This window comes from Salvelinus fontinalis, chromosome 7, assembly GCF_029448725.1.
Source record: "Salvelinus fontinalis isolate EN_2023a chromosome 7, ASM2944872v1, whole genome shotgun sequence".
NCBI lineage: Eukaryota > Metazoa > Chordata > Actinopteri > Salmoniformes > Salmonidae > Salvelinus > Salvelinus fontinalis.
Window position 1 is genome coordinate 11,986,343 of NC_074671.1, and position 22,889 is coordinate 12,009,231.

The 22,889-nt window shown below is 42.5% G+C and overlaps 1 long non-coding RNA gene and 1 pseudogene across 1 annotated transcript; both read right to left on the bottom strand.

Moving 5' to 3' along the window:
- Positions 1-22,375, bottom strand: part of LOC129858896 (thiamin pyrophosphokinase 1-like) — a 44,293-nt pseudogene extending 21,918 nt beyond the window's left edge.
- On the bottom strand, positions 6,207-7,170 carry LOC129858981 (uncharacterized). Its single transcript, XR_008760115.1, has 2 exons — positions 6,510-7,170; positions 6,207-6,401 (listed from the first exon to the last, which is right to left on the bottom strand). It is a non-coding gene; the product is annotated as an uncharacterized LOC129858981 (long non-coding RNA).
- Positions 22,376-22,889: the final 514 nt, after the last annotated feature.

The following is a 22,889-nucleotide window of genomic DNA, read 5'->3' on the forward strand; positions in this document are numbered from 1 at the left end:
GTGCGAGCAAAACAGTCCTGTAGCGTAGCATCCACGTCATCTGACCACTTCCTTATTGAGCGAGTCACTGGTCCTACTTTCCTACTTTAGTTTTTGCTTGTAAGCAGGAATCAGGAGGATAGATTTATGGTCAGACTTGCCAAATGGAGGGCGAGGGAGAGCTTTGTACGCGTCTCTGTGTGTGGAGTAAAGATGGTCTAGAGTTTTTTTCCCTCTGGTTGCACATGCTGGTAGAAATGAGGTAAAACGGATTTAAGTTTGCGTCACTTCTGGATGGGCATTTTCTTATTTGCTTCTGGCCTTATACAGCTCGTTGAGTGTGGTCTTAGTGCCAGCAACGGTTTGTGGTGGTAAACAGACGGCTACAAATAATTTTGATGAGAACTCATATAGTGTAGTCTATAACTTATCTTGAGGTACTCTACCTCAGGCCAGCAATACCTTGAGACTTCTTTAATATTAGACATCGTGCACCAGCTGTTATTGACAAATAGACACAGACATCCGCACCTCGTCTTACCAGACGAAGCTGCTTTGCCCCTGAAGCTAGGAGAGCAGAGTCCCATCTTCCGAAAACATCTGAAACCCTACTTCTTCAATGGGTATCTTAAATAATCACTCCCCCCCCCACACACACACCTAAAAAAGCCTTTTGTGAACTAACAATCGCTTCACAATTTTTTCCCTCTTACTAACTATGACTGCTGATAGCTACTTTATTGAGGAATAAATGTACTTTCTATCCCTGTGATATGTGGTTGTCCCTCCTAGCTATCTGTAGATGAATGCACTAACTGTAGGTCACTCTGGATAAGAGCATCTGCTAAATGACTCAAATGTATTCGGATGCTGCTACTCTGTTAATTATCCATCCTGATGGCGTAGTCACTTTTACCCCTACCTACATGTACAGTACCATTCAAAGGTTTGGACACACCTACTCATTTAAGGTTTTTAAATGTTTTTAAAACTATTTTCTACATTGTAGAATAATAGTGAAGACATCAAAAATGTGAAATAACACATATGGAATCATGTATTAAGCAAAAAAGTTTATATTACATATATTTTAGCCACCCTTTGCCTTGATGACAGTTTTGCAAACTCTTGGCATTCTCTCAAACAGCTTCATCAGGTAGTCACCTGGAATTCATTTCAATTAACAGGTCTACCTTGTTAAAAGTTAATTTGTGAAATTTCTTTCCTTCTCAATGCGTTTGAGCGAAGTCCATATTATGGCAAGAACAGCTCAAATAAGTAAAGAGAAACAACAGTCCATCATTACTTTAAGACATGAAGGTCAGTCAATGGGGAACATTTCAAGAACTTTTAAAGTTCTTCAAGGGCAGTCGCAAAAACCATCAAGCTCTATGATGAAACTGGCTCTCATGAGGACCGCCACAGGAAAGGAAGACCCAGAGTTACCTCTGCTGCAGAGGATAAGTTCCTTAGAGTTACCAGCATCAGAAATTGCAGCTCAAATAAATGATTCACATAGTTCAAGTAACAGACACATCTCAACATCAACTGTCTAGAGACTGCGTGAATCAGGCCTTCATGGTCAAATTGCTGCAAAGAAACCACTACTGAAGGACACCAGTAAGAAGAGACTTGCTTGGGCCAAGAAACACGAGCAATGGACATTAGACTGGTGGAAATCTGTCCTTTGGTCTGATGAGTCCAAATTTAATATTTTTGGTTCCAATCACGGTGTCTTTGTGAGACGCAGAGTAGGTGAACAGATGATCTCTGCATGTGTGGTTCCCACCGTGAAGCACGGAGGAGGAGGTGTGATGGTGCTTTGCTGGTTACACTGTCTGTGATTTATTTGGAATTCAAGGCACCCTTAACCAGCATGGCTATCACATCATTTGGCAGCGATACGCCATCCCATCTGGTTTGCGCTTAGTGGGACTATCATTGGTTTTTCAACAGGACAATGACCCAACACACCTCCAGGCTGTGTAAGGGCTATTTGACCAAGAAGGAGTGCTGCATCAGATGACCTGGCCTCCACAATCACCCAACCTCAACCCAATTGAGATGGTTTGGGATGAGTTGGACCGCAGAGTGAGGGAAAAGCAGCCAACAAGTGCTCAGCATATGTGGGAACTCCTTCAAGACTGTTGGAAAAGTATTCCAGGTGAGGCTCGTTGAGAAAATGCCAAGAGTGTGCAAAGCTGTCATCAAGGCAAAGGGTGGCTATTTGAAGACTCTAAAATATATTTTGATTTGTTTAACACTTTTTTGCTTGCTACATTTTTTTTCACCTTTATTTAACCAGGTAGGCTAGTTGAGAACAAGTTCTCATTTACAACTGCAACCTGGCCAAGATAAAGCAAAACTGTGTGACACAAACAACAACAAAGAGTTACACATTGAATAAACAAACATACAGTCAATAATACAATAGAAAAAGTATATATACAGTGAAATGATTTCATATGTGTTATTACATAACTATGTTATTTCATAGTTTTGATGTCTTCACTATTATTCTAATGTAGAAAATAGTAAAATAAATAAAAACCTTTGAATGAGTAGGTGTGTCCAAACTTTTGACTGGTACTGTATATATTACCTCAATCACCTCAACTACCTCGCACCCCCATCACATTGTCTCGGTACCGGTACTCCTTGTATATAGCCTCGCTATTGTTATTTTATTGTGTTAGTATTTCCTTATTTATTTATTTTGTGCAAATGTTCTTCCTTTTTAACTCTGTCGGGAAAGGGCTCGTAAGTAAGCATTTCACAGTAATGACTACACCTGTTGTATTAGCCGCATGTGACAAATAAAATTAGATTTTGATTGGGATTTATTTGAAAAGCCTTTATTTTTACAAAGCCAATGATGAAAGTTGGAGTTTCCAAAACTCAATTTGTATTCCGTTCCTTGAAACATTCCAGTTTGCCAACGTTCTACAGAGCAGCAGAACAATGTTTCAGATGTCAAGGACATCCCTAGTGTCTCTGGTTTCTACATTCCATTTTATTGTCCCATAAAACATAGAATGTCAAACTAATCAGGGTCTGTCTGTATTTCGGGCTTTGGTCTGAATAGCACATCTTTCCATGTTCTGAAGCTGAAGTTCACCACAGTACAATCCTCCATCATGTAAATCACCTTTGCTCCTCACACAAGAGGTCACTACTCAAAGGGCATTGGTAAACAAGCATATATTTTCCAACCAAATCTCTATTTGTAGAACATACGCCCAGCCAGGTCACCGGTGAAACAAGTCAGGGTTCGACGTCCATCCTTTTCTGAGGATGGCGGCAGATGATGCAGAAACTGGCCACTAGGAGCAACAATGAGCGCTGTTACCTTCAAGTAGCCTTTGGTTTTGCTAAGGCGTTGTGGACGGGGATGGTGGATGGGCGTAAGCATCTGCCATAACATAAATTGTGACCTTATTTGACCTTTTCTGCTGCTTTTGAGACACGGTTCAATCCCACTTTGAGACAATACTTGTTGAGTAATTAAAACACTAAATAATCACAACTATTGGTCACTTATGTATTGTTATAATATGTATACATTATAGAATTGTCAGTTAATGATAATATTAATGAAAAATCTTTTTTTTACTGCACTCTAGAGTTGTAGGCCTTGATACCTTACAATGTATTTACGTGTGTGTGTGTGTGTGTGTGTGTGTGTGTGTGTGTGTGTGTGTGTGTGTGTGTGTGTGTGTGTGTGTGTGTGTGTGTGTGTGTGTGTGTGTGTGTGTGTGTGTGTGTGTGTGTGTGTGTGTGTGTGTGTGTGTGTGTGTGAGAGAGGAGAGAATGTGTGTGCATGTTCATTATTTCCTTGTCATCCACCCTGCACTCTCCTTGTCTTCTATTCTGCTTCATAAAAAGCTGAGGTCTGGAACTCCCTCCAGATCACTTCTCTCTCCATTCATTGGCCTTGGTTGCCTGATGATTCACCCTGAATTTTAATCGCCACATACATTCATTGCGGATAACAAACTTCAGTTTGGCCGGAGCGGTGTGGATGGGTAGCCAGGGAATGGTTTTGGTACATAAGAAATACTTTTGCATGACAATAAACATATTTGCCTGTACCTCCTGGGATCCCTGTAACTACAGTGCATTCGGAAAGTATTCAGACCCCTTTGACTTTTTCCACATTGTTACATTACAGGCTGATTCTAAAATTCATTAAATATGTGTTTTTCCCTCATCTACACACAGTACCCAATAATGACAAAGCAAAAACATGTTAAAAAAATATGGTGACAATTATACTTTTTTTAAATAATGAAATGTCACATTTACATAAGTACTTTGTGGAAGCACCTTTGGCAGCAAATACAGCATCGAGTCTTCTTTGGTATGACGCTACAAGCTTGGCACAACTGTATTTTGGGAGTTTCTCCCATTCTTCCCTGCAGATCCTCTCAAGCTCTGTCAGGTTGGATGGGGAGCGTCGCTGCACAGCTATTTTCAGGTCTCTCCAGAGATGTTCAAACGGGTTCAATTCCGGGCTCTGTCTAGGCCACTCAAGGACATTCAGAGATCTATCCCGAAGCCTCTCCTGCGTTGTCTTGGCTGTGTGCTTAGGGTCGTTGTCCTGTTTAAAGTTGAACCTTTGCCCCAGTCTGAGAACCTGCTCCAGAATACTCAGGACTTCATCAAGGATCTCTCTGTGCTTTACTCCATTCATCTTTTCCTCGATCCTGATTAGTCTCGCAGTCCCTGCTGCTGAAAAACATCCCCACAGCTACCACCACCATGCTTCACCGTAGGAATGGTGCCAGGTTTCCTCCAGATGTGGCACTTGGCATTCAGGCCAAAGACTTCAATCTTGGTTTCATCAAACCAGAGAATCTTGTTTCTCATGGTCTGAGAGTCTTTAGGTGCTTTTTGGCAAACTCCAAGCGGGCTGTCATGTGCCTTTTACTGAGGAGTGGCTTCCATCTGGCCACTCTACCATAAAGGCCTGATTGATGGAGTGCTGCAGAGATGGTTGTCCATCTGGATGGTTCTCCCCTCTCCACAGAGGAACTCTGGAGCTGTGTGACCAAGGCCCTTCTCCCCCGATTGCTCAGTTTGGCTGGGCGGCCAGCTCTAGGAAGAGTATTGGTGGTTACAAACGTCTTTCATTTAAGAATGATGGAGGCCACTGTGTTCTTGGGGATCTTAAATGCTGCAGACATTTTTTGGTACCCTTCCCCAGATCTGTGCCTCGACACAATCCTGTCTCAGAGCTCTACGGACCATTCCTTCGACCTCATGGCTTGGTTTTGCTGACATGTACTCTCAACTGTGAGACCTTATTTAAAATGTGTGTGCCTTTCCAAATCATGTCCAATCAATTGAATTTACCACAGGTGGACTCCAATCAAGTTGTAGAAACATCAAGGATAATCAATGGAAACAGGATGCACCTGAGCTCAATTTCAAGTTACATAGCAACAGGTCTGAATACTTTTGTAAATAATATTATTTTTTATTTTTTTTGTAATAAATTTGCAAAAATTTCTGAAAACATGTTTTTTGCATGTCATTATGGGGTATTGTGTGTAGATTACTGGCAATATTTTTTTTTAATCCATTTTAGAATAAGGCTGTAACATAACAAAATGTGGGAAAAGTCAAGGGGTCTGAATGATTTCCGAAGGCACGGTATGTGAGGGTTGTTTTGGCCCTGTTTCAGCGCCAGATGACAAAATCTGCACACACTCCCTGAGGTTTACAGGTCTGCCGGCTTCCTTTTGATCATTCATTTCAAAATCTGAGAAATATCCAATACACCAAACTGTTGCTTTAACTGTGAATGTAATGTATTGCACACAATCCTCAAATAAAATGTAGCATACATAAAATAAACAATGTATTGGGTCTAATGTGTGTGTGTGTGTGTGTGTGTGGTGTGTGGTGTGTGGTGTGTGGTGTGTGGTGTGTGGTGTGTGGTGTGTGGTGTGTGTGTGTGTGTGTGTGTGTGTGTGTGTGTGTGTGTGTGTGTGTGTGTGTGTGTGTGTGTGTGTGTGTGTGTGTGTGTGAGCTATGTTTTTCAACTCAAAAAGAGCACACAGAATTTCCTCAAACTGTACACATTAAGCAATACTGTTTTACAATATAATCAATATCACTTTGATTTGATTGATATTTAGAGTAATTATGTAGATATTGATAATGGAAATGTAGGCATACAGTAGATATCTCCAATCCTAAAATAAAATGGAAGATTCATAAAATAAACAAGTTATTACAATTTATTTATATTGGGGATAATGTGTGTGTGAGAGAGACAGAGACACAGAGAGAGAGCATGTGTGTGCATGTTTTATGTTTCCTTGTCAGCCACCCATCTCTGCTTTGTCAGTCTTGATCGGCCCAGTGTAGGCACTTCTGGGTGAGGCTGTCGGGCACTGGTGGAGAGCATGGCCAATCTGAAGAGAGATGCACAAAGTGACAGTAAGTATACAGGCCAACAACATGTTTGTGTGCACATCTGTTGGTGTGAGTGAGTGAGCGTATGTAATGTAATTATGAATTACCTGTCTCCATCTGGGAATCCTCAAAAGTTTATGCCTCCACGGCCAGTGTAGTAGGAACTGGTGCAGCTGGTAAATTAAATACCACAGCAGAGGACTGCTGTGACTGCAGCTGAACTGCTGGGGGTGGCAGATCTAAAAGAGAAAGGCCTAGATTCAATCAGATCAAGAGTTAACCACCGAATAGCTGAGGTGTAACTGCCTCTCAAATCGGTGAGCAGCTGCTCTTGATCATTGTCACAAAGCCGCACCCATCCTACTTGAGTTACAAGTTCAGAACGAGAAAGTGTAGGCTATATAGACATATTGACGCACAAATTCAAAATAATAAAATAATGAGGATTTCTATCAGACTACTCAAGGTGTAGATTACATCTCACATTCCAGTGTTCAAACTCGTAAACAGGGCTGCATGAGTTTTCTGTTAATGCGACTCCGTGCAGCCAATTGCAATGTCCGCTTTAAGTATAATGCCAGGAGCCGCTTGTGAATTTGACAGCTCTAACACAGTTCCACCTCAGACACCACCAAAACAACCGCTATGTGGATGTCAGCTAAAGTGGATGTGATTGAATAGAGCCCCAAGTGAGGGAGAGGGTACATGTGTGTATACATGTATGTGATAATCACCTGTCACAGCCGGTGTAGCAGGTGCAGACAAATGCAGCTGTGAGGACTGTGGTTGAGCTAATATTTTATTTATTTATTTAACCTTTATTTTACCAGGTAAGTTGACTGAGAGCACGTTCTCATTTGCAGCAACAACCTGGGGAATAGTTACAGGGGAGAGGAGGGGGATGAATGAGCCAATTGTAAACTGGGGATTATTAGGTGACCATGATGGTTTGAGGGCCAGATTGGGAATTTAGCCAGGACACCGGGGTTAACACCCCTACTCTTACAATAAGTGCCATGGGATCTTTAATGACCTCAGAGAGTCAGGACACCCGTTTAACGTCCCATCCGAAAGACGGCACCCTACCCAGGGCAGTGTCCCCCAATCACTGCCCTGGGGCATTGGGATTTTTTTTTAGACCAGAGGAAAGAGTGCCTCCTACTGGCCCTCCAACACCACTTCCAGCAGCATCTGGTCTCCCATCCAGGGACTGACCAGGACCAACCCTGCTTAGCTTCAGAAGCAAGCCGGCAGTGGTATGCAGGGTGGTATGCTGCTGGCGATAATAGGGGTGTCAGATTTTTTTTTTTAAAGGTACAATTTCCTTAAGTGAAAATAATTATACGACAAAACCGAGTGAGTGAGTGTGAATACGTGTGTGACAATTAGCTGGACCACATCACATGGCTTCAGGTTTCCAAGCCTCTGGACGTTCCAGCGTGCCACTCCAGGCCACGAACAGCTTGGTGGAAACACGGTTACCTGTCACCCACGGAGCAGGTTGGCAGATCTTAAAGCTGGGCACAATGTTATTTTAATGACAAAACCTTGACTACACACTAACCTAAAGGAAGTGTGTGTGTGGCAACCAGACTTCATTTCCCCTACTGCTCATTGTACTTCCCCTCGCAATCTGTGGTGTGTGTGATCTGTGTTATTGTGACTCAGACCTGAGTCAACCTGACCACATCCTTGTAGTAGGACATTCAGTGATTAGCTTCGGGGGGGGGGGGGGGGGACTGTGTCCAGTAAAAAGGATATAAAATATTCAGATCTGGATTGACAGGTGGGCTAAATCATGTGACGTTACAAAACCTCTAGTCTACACACATTAAAATAAAGGATGCAGGACTTGAGCCCTGGGACCATGCCTCAGGACTACCTGGCCTGATGACTCCTGGCTGTCCCTGTCTCCAGTCCACCAGGTCGTGCTGCTGATCCAGTCTCTGCTGTTATGGAACCCTGACCTGTTTAGGACTCACCGGAAGAGCTACCTTGTCCCAGACCTCCTGTTTGATCCTGTCTCTCTCTACCGGACCCGCTGCTTGATCCTGTCTCTCTCTACCGGACCCACTGTTTGATCCTGTCTCTCTCTACCGGACCCGCTGTTTGATCCTGTCTCTCTCTACCGGACCTGCTGTTTGATCCTGTCTCTCTCTACCGGACCTGCTGTTTGATCCTGTCTCTCTCTACCGGACCTGCTGTTTGATCCTGTCTCTCTCTACCGGACCCGCTGTTTGATCCTGTCTCTCTCTACTGGACCCGCTGTTTGATCATGTCTCTCTCTACCGGACCCGCTGTTTGATCCTGTCTCTCTCTACCGGACCCGCTGTTTGATCCTGTCTCTCTCTACCGGACCCGCTGTTTGATCCTGTCTCTCTCTACCGGACCTGCTGTTTGATCCTGTCTCTCTCTACCGGACCCGCTGTTTGATCCTGTCTCTCTCTACCGGACCTACTGTCTCAACCTCTACATGCTCAGCTATGAAGAACCAACTGGCATTTACTCCTGAAGTGCTGAACCATTTCACCCTCTATAACCACTGTGATTATTATTTGACCCTGCTGGTCATCTATGAACGTTTCAATTCCTTGAAGAATGATCTGGCCAAAATGGCTGTAGTCTTTTCTAATTTCCACCAGCACAGCCAGAAGAAGACTGGCCACCCCTCAGAGCCTGGCTCCTCTCTAGGTTTCTGCCTTTCTAGAGAGTTTTTCCTTCCTGCTTCTACATCTGCATTGCTTGCTCTTTAGGGTTTTAGGCTGGGTATCTGTATAAGCACTTTGTGACAACTTCTGATGTTAAAGGGGCTCTATAAAATACATTTAATTGATTGCTTGTATATGCTTCTATTCATTAACTCTACATCTAAATATGAACTTAATTTATCTTAAAATGTCATCAATAGGAAGTTGTACTTTAAGCCAACACTTTTTCCTGGTCTTTCCTGCTGGGGACAGAGGGCTTCAAGTTTGGGAATGGATCGGGCCTAGAGAATTGGAATATTAACAATTATTAGTGTGCACATCTATGAAATTCAATTTTGGGTTAGCTGTTTAGCTGATGATATACTGTATATGTTTATTTTCTTTTTTCAACATCTGCCACTGAACCATAGAATTCTATCTAGTGAGAGTTCGGAGACCTGGCAAAGAGGGCATAGTTCTCAAGTAAAAGGCATATCCATAGCAGTAGCTATGGTATGGATAAAGACAATGTGACAACACCACAGCTGCATGAATGTGTGATCTCTATAATATTAGCTAATTTAACTATTTCCAGACTCAAAGAATAACAGAACAGTAGGAAGACTACTGTTGCTGTATTGCACCCTACTGTACCCCATCACATCAACCAACTAGTATCTAGTGACAAGGCTATGTTGTTATCGTAGCCTACTGTACTCCATAATCGACCAACTTGCCAACTAGTAATGACAAAGCAAAAGTGTTGTCATTCAGTAATACTATAACAGTATTGTAGCCTGCTGTGCACCACATTAACCAGCTACTTTACTTAACTAGCTAACGTTAGCTACAAAGATGGAGGCATCCACATAGGAGATTAGCTGGCGTTGTTAGCATTAGCTAGCTAACATGTTAGCTATCAAACTATGTTAAGCCATGCTTATTTAGTAAGATAAGGCCAATTGGACTGAAATAATTAACAGGCTGAATGTACATTTATGTGACTCACTAGCTAAAACTTTAGCTTGCTAGCTTAGTGACTGCTGCTGGGCGAATAAATATGCACCGCTTCCTGTTTAGTTCCCTATGCAAAATCAGACGAGCACCACAAAACTAACCAGTGGCCAGACGTATATTACACCCGGGTTGGTTTAGAAACCCTGCCGCATCACGCCAGCCACGCCAAAGGGTGCATGTTTGAATCTAGTGATAGAAAGTTGTTTTTGAGATTTTTGTTTTAAGCCTATCCCAAACCATAACATAACCTTAAACACTTAGAAATTTGACATTTGGAACAATTTAGAAAATTGATGTTCGACAAACATGGATGAGCGTCTAATTCTGACATGAGACAGTGACAGCTGGAAGCACACGCATGCCACACACGCACATGCAGAGAGACACGCACACACACCTCCCTCTCCTATTACCGTAAATAATTTGCTGTGAGGGTGTTTAATTTGCATCTCCAAAATGATTTTACCTGGTCTCCAAATCAATCCCTTCACTCCCTCCCTCTTCTCAGATGAATGACTTTACAAGGAGCCTGAGCACAGTTATTTTGAATGAAATGTTTTTGCTCTAGCAATATTACCACCCACATACCCCATTCTCTCCCTCCCTCCTCTCTTACCTCCCCCTCTCTCACCCCCCCCTCTCTCTTTGTTGTTTGTCATTATGCCAAAGACATCTTGTCATTTGCTGCTTCATACCTCAACACCTCCAATTAATCTAACTCATATGAGTCACACACAAACACAGACACACTTAATCAAGCTCGTTTGTCACCGCAGTACTGATGTAATGAACTGACTGACAGACTGAACGTATGGGGTTTAACACAAAGGTGAACACAACCTTGTCAAGGACCCTTATACTAACATTTGTAACTAAAGTGTTTTGAAGACTTGACTGGGTGCATGTGTGTTGCATCATGGCATGCCAGTACCACGGTAATATCACGGTGCCAAAACGTCATGATACCAACATTAGAATACTGTACAGTCATGGCCAAAACCTTTGAGAATGACACAAATATTAATTTTCACAAAGTTTGCTGCCTCAGTTTGTATGATGGCAATTTGCATATACTCCAGAATGTTATGAAGAGTGATCAGATGAATTTCAATTAATTGCAAAGTCCCTCTTTGCCATGCAAATGAACTGAATCCCCCAAAACATTTCCACTGCATTTCAGCCCTGCCACAAAAGGACCAGCTGACATCATGTCAGTGATTCTCTCGTTATCACAGGTGTGAGTGTTGATGAGGACAAGGCTGGAGATCACTCTGTCATGCTGATTGAGTTCGAATAGCAGACTGGAAGCTTCAAAAGGAGGGTGGTGCTTGGAATCATTGTTCTTCCTCTGTCAACCATGGTACCTGCAAGGAAACACATGCCGTCATCATTGCTTTGCACAAAAAGGGCTTCACAGGCAAGGATATTGCTGCCAGTAAGATTGCACCTAAATCAACCATTTATCAGATCATCAAGAACTTCAAGGAGAGCGGTTCAAATGTTGTGAAGAAGGCTTCAGGGCACCCAAGAAAGTCCAGCAAGCACCAGGACCGTCTCCTAAAGTTGATTCAGCGGCGGGATCAGGGTACCACCAGTACAGAGCTTGCTCGGGAATAGCAGCAGACAGGTGTGACTGCATCTGCACGCACAGTGAGGAGAAGACTTGTGGAGGATGGCCTGATGTCAAGAAGGGCAGCAAAGAAGCCACTTCTCTCCAGGAAAAACATCAGGGACAGACTGATATTCTGCAAAAGGTACAGGGATTGGACTGCTGAGGACTGGGGTAAAGTCATTTTCTCTGATGAATTCCCTTTCCGATTGTTTGGGGCATCTGGAAAAAAGCTTGTCTTGAGAAGGCAAGGTGAGCGCTACCATCAGTCCTGTGTCATGCCAACAGTAAAGCATCCTGAGACCATTCATGTGTGGGGTTGCTTCTCAGCCAAGGGAGTGGGCTCACTCACCATTTTGCCTAAGAACACAGCCATGAATAAAGAATGGTACCAACACATCCTCCGAAAGCAACTTCTCCCAACCATCCAGGAACAGTTTGGTGACGAACAATGTCTTTTCCAGAATGATGGAGCACCTTGCCATAAGGCAAAAGTGATAACTAAGTGGCTCATTGAACAAAACATCGATATTTTGGGTCCATGACGAGGAAACTCCCCAGACCTTAATCCCATTGAGAACTTGTGGTCAATCCTCAAGAGGTGGGTGGACAGACAAAACCCCACAAATTCTAACAAACTCTAAGCATCGATTATGCAAGAATGGGCTGCCTTCAGTCAGGATGTGGCCCGGAAGTTAATTGACAGCATGCCAGGGCGGATTGCAGAGGTCTTGAAAAAGAAGGTTTTCTTTGCATCAACTTCATGTAATTGTCAATAAAAGCCTTTGCCATTTATGAAATGCTTGTAATTATACTTCAGTATTCTATAGTAACATCTGACAAAAATATCTGAAGCTCCCCCCTAAAGACACTGAAGCAGCAGACTTTGTGAAAATTAATATTTCTGTCATTCTCAAAACTTTTGGCCACGACTGTAGTACCGTTTCATATGATACTACAGAATTTTTCAGCCCTGCCGATCTAAAGAACCTGATATAAAATATGTTAAAGTCAGTTATGTTTACAAATTCACTTGAATTTAAGCAACAGCCACTAGTCTCTTGTATGCCCTGGTCCAATAATATTCACTTCACTTTCATGCGCATTTCATGTGTGTCAGCTGTAATCAGCCAGCCGCTTCCCTGACCAGCCCGCCCCTGACTCACATGCTTTTCTCTGTCCGCTCTTCACGTGCTTCTATAACTCCATCAGTTTAAATATATATATATATATATATATATATATATATATATATATATATTAGCCGTGATGGCGAGCAGAGATGCAGACCCAGCCTCTGATACGTTTTCTGTTGTTAGATGTGTACATATGTTACATTGGAGTAGCGAGCAATATTGACAACCTACATTGTATAATTTCATTGCCTGTTATAACCAAGAGCACAGACCAGTCTGAACGACTCTTTGAAAGTTCACTGTCATGCAGCCTCTGGGTGTCAGAGGTAAAATGGAGCACCGCTTCGCGACAGGCATGCTTGCAGATTTACAGCAAAGAAAATGTCTCCTCTCTAGCCTAAACTTACCGGATATAACTTGTTTTCTTTCCATCGGGATTCGCGCGCATTTTATATAATTTCACAAATGTCACGGCCGTTTTAAACTAATCCGGGTCACAAATGATTGGTTTGATAAACAATAACAAACAACATTGTTCAGTCATGTTACCTAGCTAGCAAAGAACCTGGTAACTTGACAGTAGGTTTAGGCACATCTGATTGGCCCAGGAATAACGGAAAAGGGTCTGCTACTCATGAGATGTGCTTCAAAAGGTAGGATTCATATAGGCCTAAATGAAGCCTGAACTATTTCAAAAATCGATGTATTTCTGGTGCGTCTTAAATTCTGTTTGGTGCCTAACGTTTTAAAAGTTGGGAGAAGTGTGTCTGTTTGTGGGAGAGAGAGAGTGGTGTGTGTTTATGAGAGTGAGGGAGACAGAGTGTGTGTCTCTGTTAACTGAAGAGTAAACAAGGTTTAATGCAGTGTTTTCCCCTTACTGACACATTGACATTCAGATCATTATGCATGTATATTCCTTCCATCCATTCCTTCAACAAAATTACAGGTAGGCATTTGCAAATGTGAGCAAATCAGCCATTCTATGCAGTATTCTATTAAACACTGAACAGTGTGAAGTTAAATTCAATGTGTTGTACTGAGTAGAAGTGTGAATTTCAGTGCGGGGTTTTTGGAGAAGGTTTTAGACAACAGGAACAAGTGCCCGGGGGACGGAACGATACTACTTGGTTTCGTGATACTTGGCCTGGTATTGTATGTAAAATGTTAGTGTTGTGAAAACACTAGTGTGCGTATAGTTACTGGGCGTAGCAGGTAGGCCAGACTGCATCCCTGTAGAAACACCAGAGGTAGTTGTGTCATGTTGAGGCTGTGGTACAGTCTCTACTGAAGCCATGGTCTGGTCAAACCTTCCTGCCAGCCAGACCACCAAGGGTCACTATAGTATCCACTTAGAGAGAGAGAATTACCCTGGGGCATTGGGGTCTTCTTTGGACCATGGGAAAGAGTCCCCCATACTGACCCCACAACACTACCTCAAGCAGCATTTGGTCTCCAACTCAACTTAAGACCACTTTTGAAGTCTGAAAATATCCTACAAACTGTGATTGCCATTTTAAGTTAGGAAAGAGAAAAGTGTAGTCTTTAGATGGAAAGGTTGACATATTTTCAGCTCTTCAAACATCTGGAGAGCCATCGAAATAACTTTAATTTACCCAAACCCCTCCCTCTCTCCCCCTCTCTGACATTACACTTCTATCTGTCCACCTGCTCTCCCTTACTCCCTACCTCTATTTTTCCAGTCTCTCTCGGGTAAATACATTTGATTTCAATCACTTTTTGACAGCATTCCATCTGATTTAAACAAAACTTTCTATACATGTCTGCCTCACAAGTCCTCAACTGGCAGCTTCATTAAATAGTACCCGCAAAACACCAGTCTCAACGTCAACAGTGAAGAGGCGACTCCAGGACGTTGGCCTTCTAGGCAGAGTTGCAAAGATAAAGCCATCTCAGACTGGCCAATAAAAAGAAAAGATTAAGATGGGCAAAAGAACACAGACACCAGACAGAGGAACTATGCCTAGAAGGCCAGCATCCCGGAGTCGCCTCTTCACTGTTGACGTTGAGACTGGTGTTTTGCGGGTACTATTTAATGAAGCTGCCAGTTGAGGACTTATGAGGCATCTGTTTCTCAAACTATACACTCTAATGTACTTGTCCTCTTGCTCAGTTGTGCACCAGGGCCTCCCACTCTTTCTATTCTGGTTAGAGCCAGTTAGTGCTGTTCTGTGAAGGGAGTAGAACACAGCGTTGTACGAGATCTTCAGTTTCTTGGCAATTTCTCGCATGGAATAGCCTTCATTTCTCAGAACAAAAATAGACTGACGAGTTTCAGAAGAAAGTTATTTGTTTCTGGCCATTTTGAGCCTGTAATCGAACCCACAAATGCTGATGCTCCAGATACTCAACTAGTCTAAAGAAGGTCAGTTTAATTGCGTCTTTAAATCAGCACAACAGTTTTCAGCTGTGCTAACATAATTGCAAAATGGTTTTAAAATGATCAATTAGCCTTTTAAAATGATAAACTTGGATTAGCTAACACAACGTGCCGTTGGAACACAGGAGTGATGGTTGCTGATAATGGGCCTCTGTACGCCTATGTAGATATTCCATTAAAAAATCAGCCGTTTCCAGCTACAATAGTCATTTACAACATTATCAATGTCTCCACTGTATTTCTGATCAATTTGATGTTATTTTAATGGACAAAAGAAATATCTTTTCTTTCAAAAACAAGGACATTTCTAAGTGACCCCAAACTTTTGAACGATAGGGTATGTTTTTTCCATATTCACATACATTGTAGCTTAGACCCTATTACACATCTGAAGTTTTTGTGTTGTGCCCACAATTGGTTGATACACAATGCTCTTGTTGTGTGTCATTTTAATCATATAAATATAATTAATAGAAGGGACCTATCACTTCAGACCACTGTAATTTAGCGGGTACACCATTTGAAATGTTAATTGAATTGAAATGTTATGTTCTAAATACTACCACAAAGATGGCACCCACCGTCGAATGTCAACTTAAATGGTCATGTCTGTTATCTATATTTGCTATGGAGGTTTGACATTATAATAATACAAAAAATACCATTAAAGTCAACATTCTCTGATGTCTGGACTGCCAACCATCTTTCTGATACCATTTGAAAGTTGCAATTTAAATGCTATTCCCATTTTAGTACATTTATCAGCCAAAACATGACACCCATCCTGTAGGCCTGATCACCAACAATGACGAGACAGCATATAGGGAGGAGGTCAGAGACCTGGCCGTGTGGTTCCAGGACAAATCAAATCAAAGTTTTTTTGTCACGTGCACGTGTAGACCTTACAGTGAAATGCTAACCAATAGTGCAAAAAAGGTATTAGGTGAACAATAGGTAAATAAAGAAATAAAACAACAGTAAAAAGACAGGCTATATACAGTAGCGAGGCTATAAAAGTAGCGAGGCTACATACAGACACCGGTTAGTCAGGCTGATTGAGGTAGTATGTACATGTAGATATGGTTAAAGTGACTATGCATATATGATGAACAGAGACAACAACCTCTCCCTCAACGTGATCAAGACAAAGGAGATGATTGTGGACTACAGGAAAAGGAGGACCGAGCACACCCCCATTTCCCATCGACAGGGCTGTAGTAAAGCAGGTTGAGAGCTTCAAGTTCCTTGGTGTCCACATCACCAACAAACTAACATGGTCCAAGCACACCAAGACAGTTGTGAAGAGGGCATGACAAAAGCTATTCCCCCTCAGGAGACTGAAAAGATTTGGAATGGATCCTCACATCCTCAAAAGGTTCTACAGCTGCCCCATCGAGAGCATCCTGACTGGTTGCATCACTGCCTGGTATGGCAACTGCTCGGCCTATGACCGCAAGGCACTACAGAGGGTAGTGCGTACGACCCAGTACATCACTGGGGCCAAGCTTCCTGCCACCCAGGACCTCTATACCAGGTGGTGTCAGAGGAAGACACAAAAAATTGTCAAAGACTCCAGCCACCCTAGTCATAGACTGTTCTCTCTGCTACCGCACAGCAAGCGGTACCGGAGCACCAAGTCAAGGTCCAAGAGACTTCTAAACAGCTTCTACCCCCAAGCCATAAGACTACTGAACAGCTAATCGAATGGCTACCCAGACTATTTGCATTGTCCCCCCCTCCTCTCTTTTACACTGCTGCTACTCTCTGTTATCTTCTATGCATACGTCACTTTAATAACTACCTACTTGTATATATTACCTCAATTACCTCAACAAACCGGTGTCCCCGCACATTGACTCTGTATCAGTACCCCCTGTATATAGCCTCGCTACTGTTATTTTACTCTTAATTATTTCTTCCTTTACTTCTTCTTTTTTTAGGTATTTTTCTTAAAGCTGCATTGTTGGTTAAGGGCTTGTAAGTATTCATTTCAATGTAAGGTCTACACCTGTTGTATTCAGCACATGTGACAAATAACATTTGATTGATTTTGTTGTGTCTCAACCAAAAGAGGTCCCAACACAGAAACCTCAGATGATGTAAAATAGGGTTTAAGCAACAACATATGTGAATAGGGAAAAATATCTTCACATGTTTTTAGATAATTGACATTAAATGTACCAAAGATCACTAAGTTTTTTTTCGAAATTCTAAAATAGTTTGACAGCCCTGTTTGTAAGATTTGATGAGATCAATCTCAACCTTTTATCTTTTTAAGTGATGAAGACATCACCATGTCTCATGGTGTGGTGGGGTTAAATGGGTCAACTTTCAGCACCTCTATCTCTTTAATGTTCTGCCATTCAGTTCCCAAAAAGTCACATTCTGAGCATTTCTACAATGGGCAAATATGTATGAAAGGTAAGTGATTAAGTTCAGATGGATTTACCCTCTCTTCAATATAGCTCTCCCGCTCCGCCTCTCGCCATCCCTCTCTTTCACTGGCTCTTCTCCCTGAGAGTGTTCTGAAGGACACAATGCAGCAGAGAGAATCCATGGTGTGCAACCGTTTTACATATATTATATATACACACATATGCTGTTCTAGCGCATGTTCTCCATGGAACTGTAAACCATAGGGGGGCAGGTAGCCTAGCGGTTAAGAGCTTTTTTGCCCGAGCCGACTAGGTGAAAAATATGTCGATGTGCCCTTGAGCAAGGCACTTAACCATTACTGCTCTTGTAAGTGACTCTGGATAAGAGCGTCTGTTAAATGATTCAGATGTAAAAATGTAAATGAGCACAAACACTACCCTACTGGCTGACACTCCACGGCACCTTGACCCTGGTTACGGTATGATAATGACAGAGATCGTCTTTATTTTCTCTTATAAGGCTGCTCGCACACCAAACTGCTTCAGAAAATCATTTATCTGAATGACAGTGTTCTGTAAACAAGCGTTGCCGAGCTACAGTCCTTGGAGACAGAGAGAGATTATAAAACAGAAAGAAAGTATTATGTTAAATCTTTGTTGCAACTTCAGAGCCTTTAACCACAGCCTAGAATAAGACAAACAAACAGGTACCAGCACAGACAGACACAAATGGAAACAGGACAAACCAATGGCCTATATTATACAACTTATGTAACCTCCGAAGAAGTACTAGCCTGATCCCAGATCTGCATGTGCTTTAGCCAACCACTCTGACTGCTGTTGTCATGGTTGATGTACAGGTCTGGGACCAGGCTACTGAAGTACATTACGTAGCACTACCTATTTTATTCCCTACAAATCTACAGACAGCGCTCTGTCTCTCACTATTGAGCGATTATACAAATAATCAGGGGTGCAATTTTCACTGGGGACGGGGGGACATGACCTCCCCACATTTTTAATTAGCGTATTTGCCCCCCCAAGTTTTATCATTGCACTGTGATACACAATGCGGCTCCAGTGTGCTTTAGGACCATACTGACTCCTCAGAGCGGTCGGGTAGGCTGTTCTCCGGTTTCAGCTGGCAGAATTTAGGACCACTCAGACACCACCGAGCGTGCGGACAGGCCGTGTGAAGGCAAAGCATCTGAAAGGCTGGCATATAGGACCAGTACTGAGGCAGCTAGTGTCTGTATTGAGCTTTTTCTCTGATTTGTTAAAGCGAGCAGTGCAGAAACTGGCTACTACTTTTCACATTGAAACAGTATAAACATGTGTCCCGGCAGGGTCAGACAGCCTGGGAAGACCAGTCTACGGAGCTCAGCTTTATTTAGCAGTATATTATAAGAATCAGTGAATTGATACAAAGTTCCATCTTGAGTTGATGGGTAACTTACAGTATCTACAGGACAGCAGGTTAAACCTACAGTAGCTACAGGACAGCAGGTTAAACCTACAGTAGCTACAGGACAGCAGGTTAAATCTACAGTAGCTACAGGACAGCAGGTTAAATCTACAGTAGCTACAGGACAGCAGGTTAAATCTACAGTAGCTACAGGACAGCAGGTTAAACCTACAGTAGCTACAGGACAGCAGGTTAAACCTACAGTAGCTACAGGACAGCAGGTTAAACCTACAGTAGCTACAGGACAGCAGGTTAAACCTACAGTAGCTACAGGACAGCAGGTTAAATCTACAGTAGCTACAGAACAGCAGGTTAAATCTACAGTAGCTACAGGACAGCAGGTTAAATCTACACTAGATACAGGACAGCAGGTTAAATCTACAGTAGATACAGGACAGCAGGTTAAATCTACAGTAGATACAGGACAGCAGGTTAAATCTACAGTAGCTACAGGACAGCAGGTTAAATCTACAGTAGATACAGGACAGCAGGTTAAATCTACAGTAGATACAGGACAGCAGGTTAAATCTACAGTAGCTACAGGACAGCAGGTTAAACCTACAGTAGCTACAGGACAGCAGGTTAAACCTACAGTAGATACAGGACAGCAGGTTAAATCTACAGTAGCTACAGGACAGCAGGTTAAATCTACAGTAGCTACAGGACAGCAGGTTAAATCTACAGTAGCTACAGGACAGCAGGTTAAATCTACAGTAGCTACAGGACAGCAGGTTAAATCTACAGTAGATACAGGACAGCAGGTTAAATCTACAGTAGATACAGGACAGCAGGTTAAATCTACAGTAGCTACAGGACAGCAGGTTAAATCTACAGTAGATACAGGACAGCAGGTTAAATCTACAGTAGATACAGGACAGCAGGTTAAATCTACAGTAGATACAGGACAGCAGGTTAAATCTACAGTAGATACAGGACAGCAGGTTAAATCTACAGTAGATACAGGACAGCAGGTTAAACCTACAGTAGCTACAGGACAGCAGGTTAAATCTACAGGACAGCAGGTTAAATCTACAGTAGATACAGGACAGCAGGTTAAATCTACAGTAGCTACAGGACAGCAGGTTAAACCTACAGTAGATACAGGACAGCAGGTTAAATCTACAGGACAGCAGGTTAAATCTACAGTAGATACAGGACAGCAGGTTAAATCTACAGTAGATACAGGACAGCAGGTTAAATCTACAGTCTGGGATCTGGGAATAACGGTCATTTCAATTACTGAACCATTGATTCTATCCATGGATAATATAATATATAAATGTACACTAAGGTAACTCTGTCAGGAGCAGGATCAGATGGGAAGCAAGTCTGTGACAGAGCAGAAGTGAACTTCTGCTGATGCAACACTATTCTCTCTGTGCAGCAAACACTGGACATGACAGAAGCTTCAAAGATTGGAACTATTTTAAGGCAGTCTGACAAACCTCTAAAGTTGATTTCCAAACTTTTTCAAGGGTTGTCATTCTTATGCTGGAGGTGTAAAACACAAAAGGGGACATATTTGCATATGATATGGTCTCATGAAGGCTAATACATTCTGACAAATAATGTTATATTATCTCAGCACGTCTACAGATTCTCCCTTTCTTTGTTTGCTTGAAAATGTTGATACTGGAGACTGTTATCAGAAGAAACTTTGTAACCTACCATTTATAGCAGCTAAGAAATGGGGTGCCATTAATTGTAAGGCTGGTTATCCTCCCACAATGTCAAGTTATGTATCATTTGATTTGATTTATTACCAGATTAAAGGTAACCTGGGTAACTTTCATAAGGTCTGGATGTGTTATATGGAATTCAGTATGACTAAAGGAGTCTGTATTGAAAACATGCCCACGTCAAGGGAGATACCTATTTAGGCAATCCCAAGCTGCTAGGCTGCTCAGTCCTGGCCTTGGGGGTCTGCTGTTGACCTAACACACCTGAATAATGAATGTTTCACTAAGATCCTAAAGCTGAGTGGGGTGTGTTGGGTTGAGGCGCTGCAGGGTGGTGGACCCCTAGGGGCAGGACAGGGTGACCCAGCTATATTGTGTGCAAGTAAAAAGAGCTCTACAGTGCTATTAGTCCTATGATATGAATTACACTGAACAAAAATATAGTTCAGTCTTATCAATCACTTAAACATATTTAATAATGGTCTCTTACCTAGCTTGATGACTGTGGGCTAAATAGAGATGGCTAGAAGGGCCATGGGTCATATTAGATAGTGTAGAAATGCAGGAAATTAGCTTAAAATAGCCCCAAAAAATGGGAGGATCTCCAGATCACCCGTCAAGTTATGTTAATAATGTGATACTGTTAGTGTGATAATGTGATGTTATAATGTAATAATGTGATGTCTAATTCCCATAAATCTGTCTGGCTGGAAACCTGCCAGATATGGACTGCTACAGTACATTGCGGTTACTCACTATACTGTCTGTTTCATCGTAGTCAAGCGCAGTCTTTCAACACTGCTACAGATGATTTGTATACCTTCGGAACAGAGAGGTTAGATAATACTCAAGAGAAGAACAAACAGAAGGTTAAAAGGGATGTTTTGGCACAAAGCTCAGAGTTCGAGGATAGATGGACTGATTCTGTCTCAGTGATTAACCAGACAGACTGTTTGAGGACACTGGTTCGCTGGCTGAGTGACAGTTCATCAGGGACCCCTGTCTCTGTGTGTGTGTGTGCGTCTCTCAACTGTCAGAGAGGATGTGTGTTTGTCCGAGTGTTATTCTCCCCAAATCCCTCACTGCACACATGGACCTCACTCTTAACCACCATCACACACACACACAGAAACAGAAAGGTGTAAATAACCTGACAGAGAGGAAGGAGAGGGGGAGGATTTCCTGAAGCGGTTGTCTTTTGATCTCCCGCTCCATGATGGCCGGACATTTAGTGAAGTCAGTCAGTTCCTGATCTGCTGTCTCTATCAACCGACACTTCTAGAAGGAGGGGGGGGGGGGGGGGCAGACAGACAGACAGACAAACAGAGAGATACAGAGGCAGGCAAAAATATCAAACTCCCTCTTTATTCTGTGAATAATGTACGTCTCTGAGCGCTCTCAAACACACACTATGTTCCAGTGAATGCCCTTAAAAAGGTAGTTAATTCCAGGTGAGGTAGGCTCCATCTTATGCCCCCTTCATCCCCTGAAGAACACCTCTTTCCCTCCCTGCTCTCTCTTTCATTTATGTAGAGTTATGCACATCTCCTGAAACACCTCAAAGCCCCTAGATGTCTTACACAATTCTCAAAGATGAACATTACCATAGCTTGTGATTCTCTCTGAGTAACATTAGAATAACTACAACCGTATTCTCTCTAGCATCACCATGACATTATGCAGGGAGATCCTGGTAGGCCATGTGTTTGTTGTTTTTTCTGTTAGTTTCTCTACTTAGTGATTGTCCAGTTGTCCAGGTCTAAATCCGTCTCTGATAAGAAGGAAAAGATGACTGTGGGTCTCATCACCCAGAGCGATGTACCTCTAATATCATTACCATAATGCAGAGAATAACGGCTGATCAGTGTTAAACTGGTTCATTCTCCTGGAGGACAGAACACTGCTATTAACTGGTTCATTCTCCTGGAGGACAGAGAACACTGCTATTGACTGGTTCATTCTCCTGGAGGACAGAGAACACTGCTATTGACTGGTTCATTCTCCTGGAGGACAGAGAACACTGCTATTAATTGGTTCATTCTCCTGGAGGACAGAACACTGCTATTGACTGGTTCATTCTCCTGGAGGACAGAACACTGCTATTAACTGGTTCATTCTCCT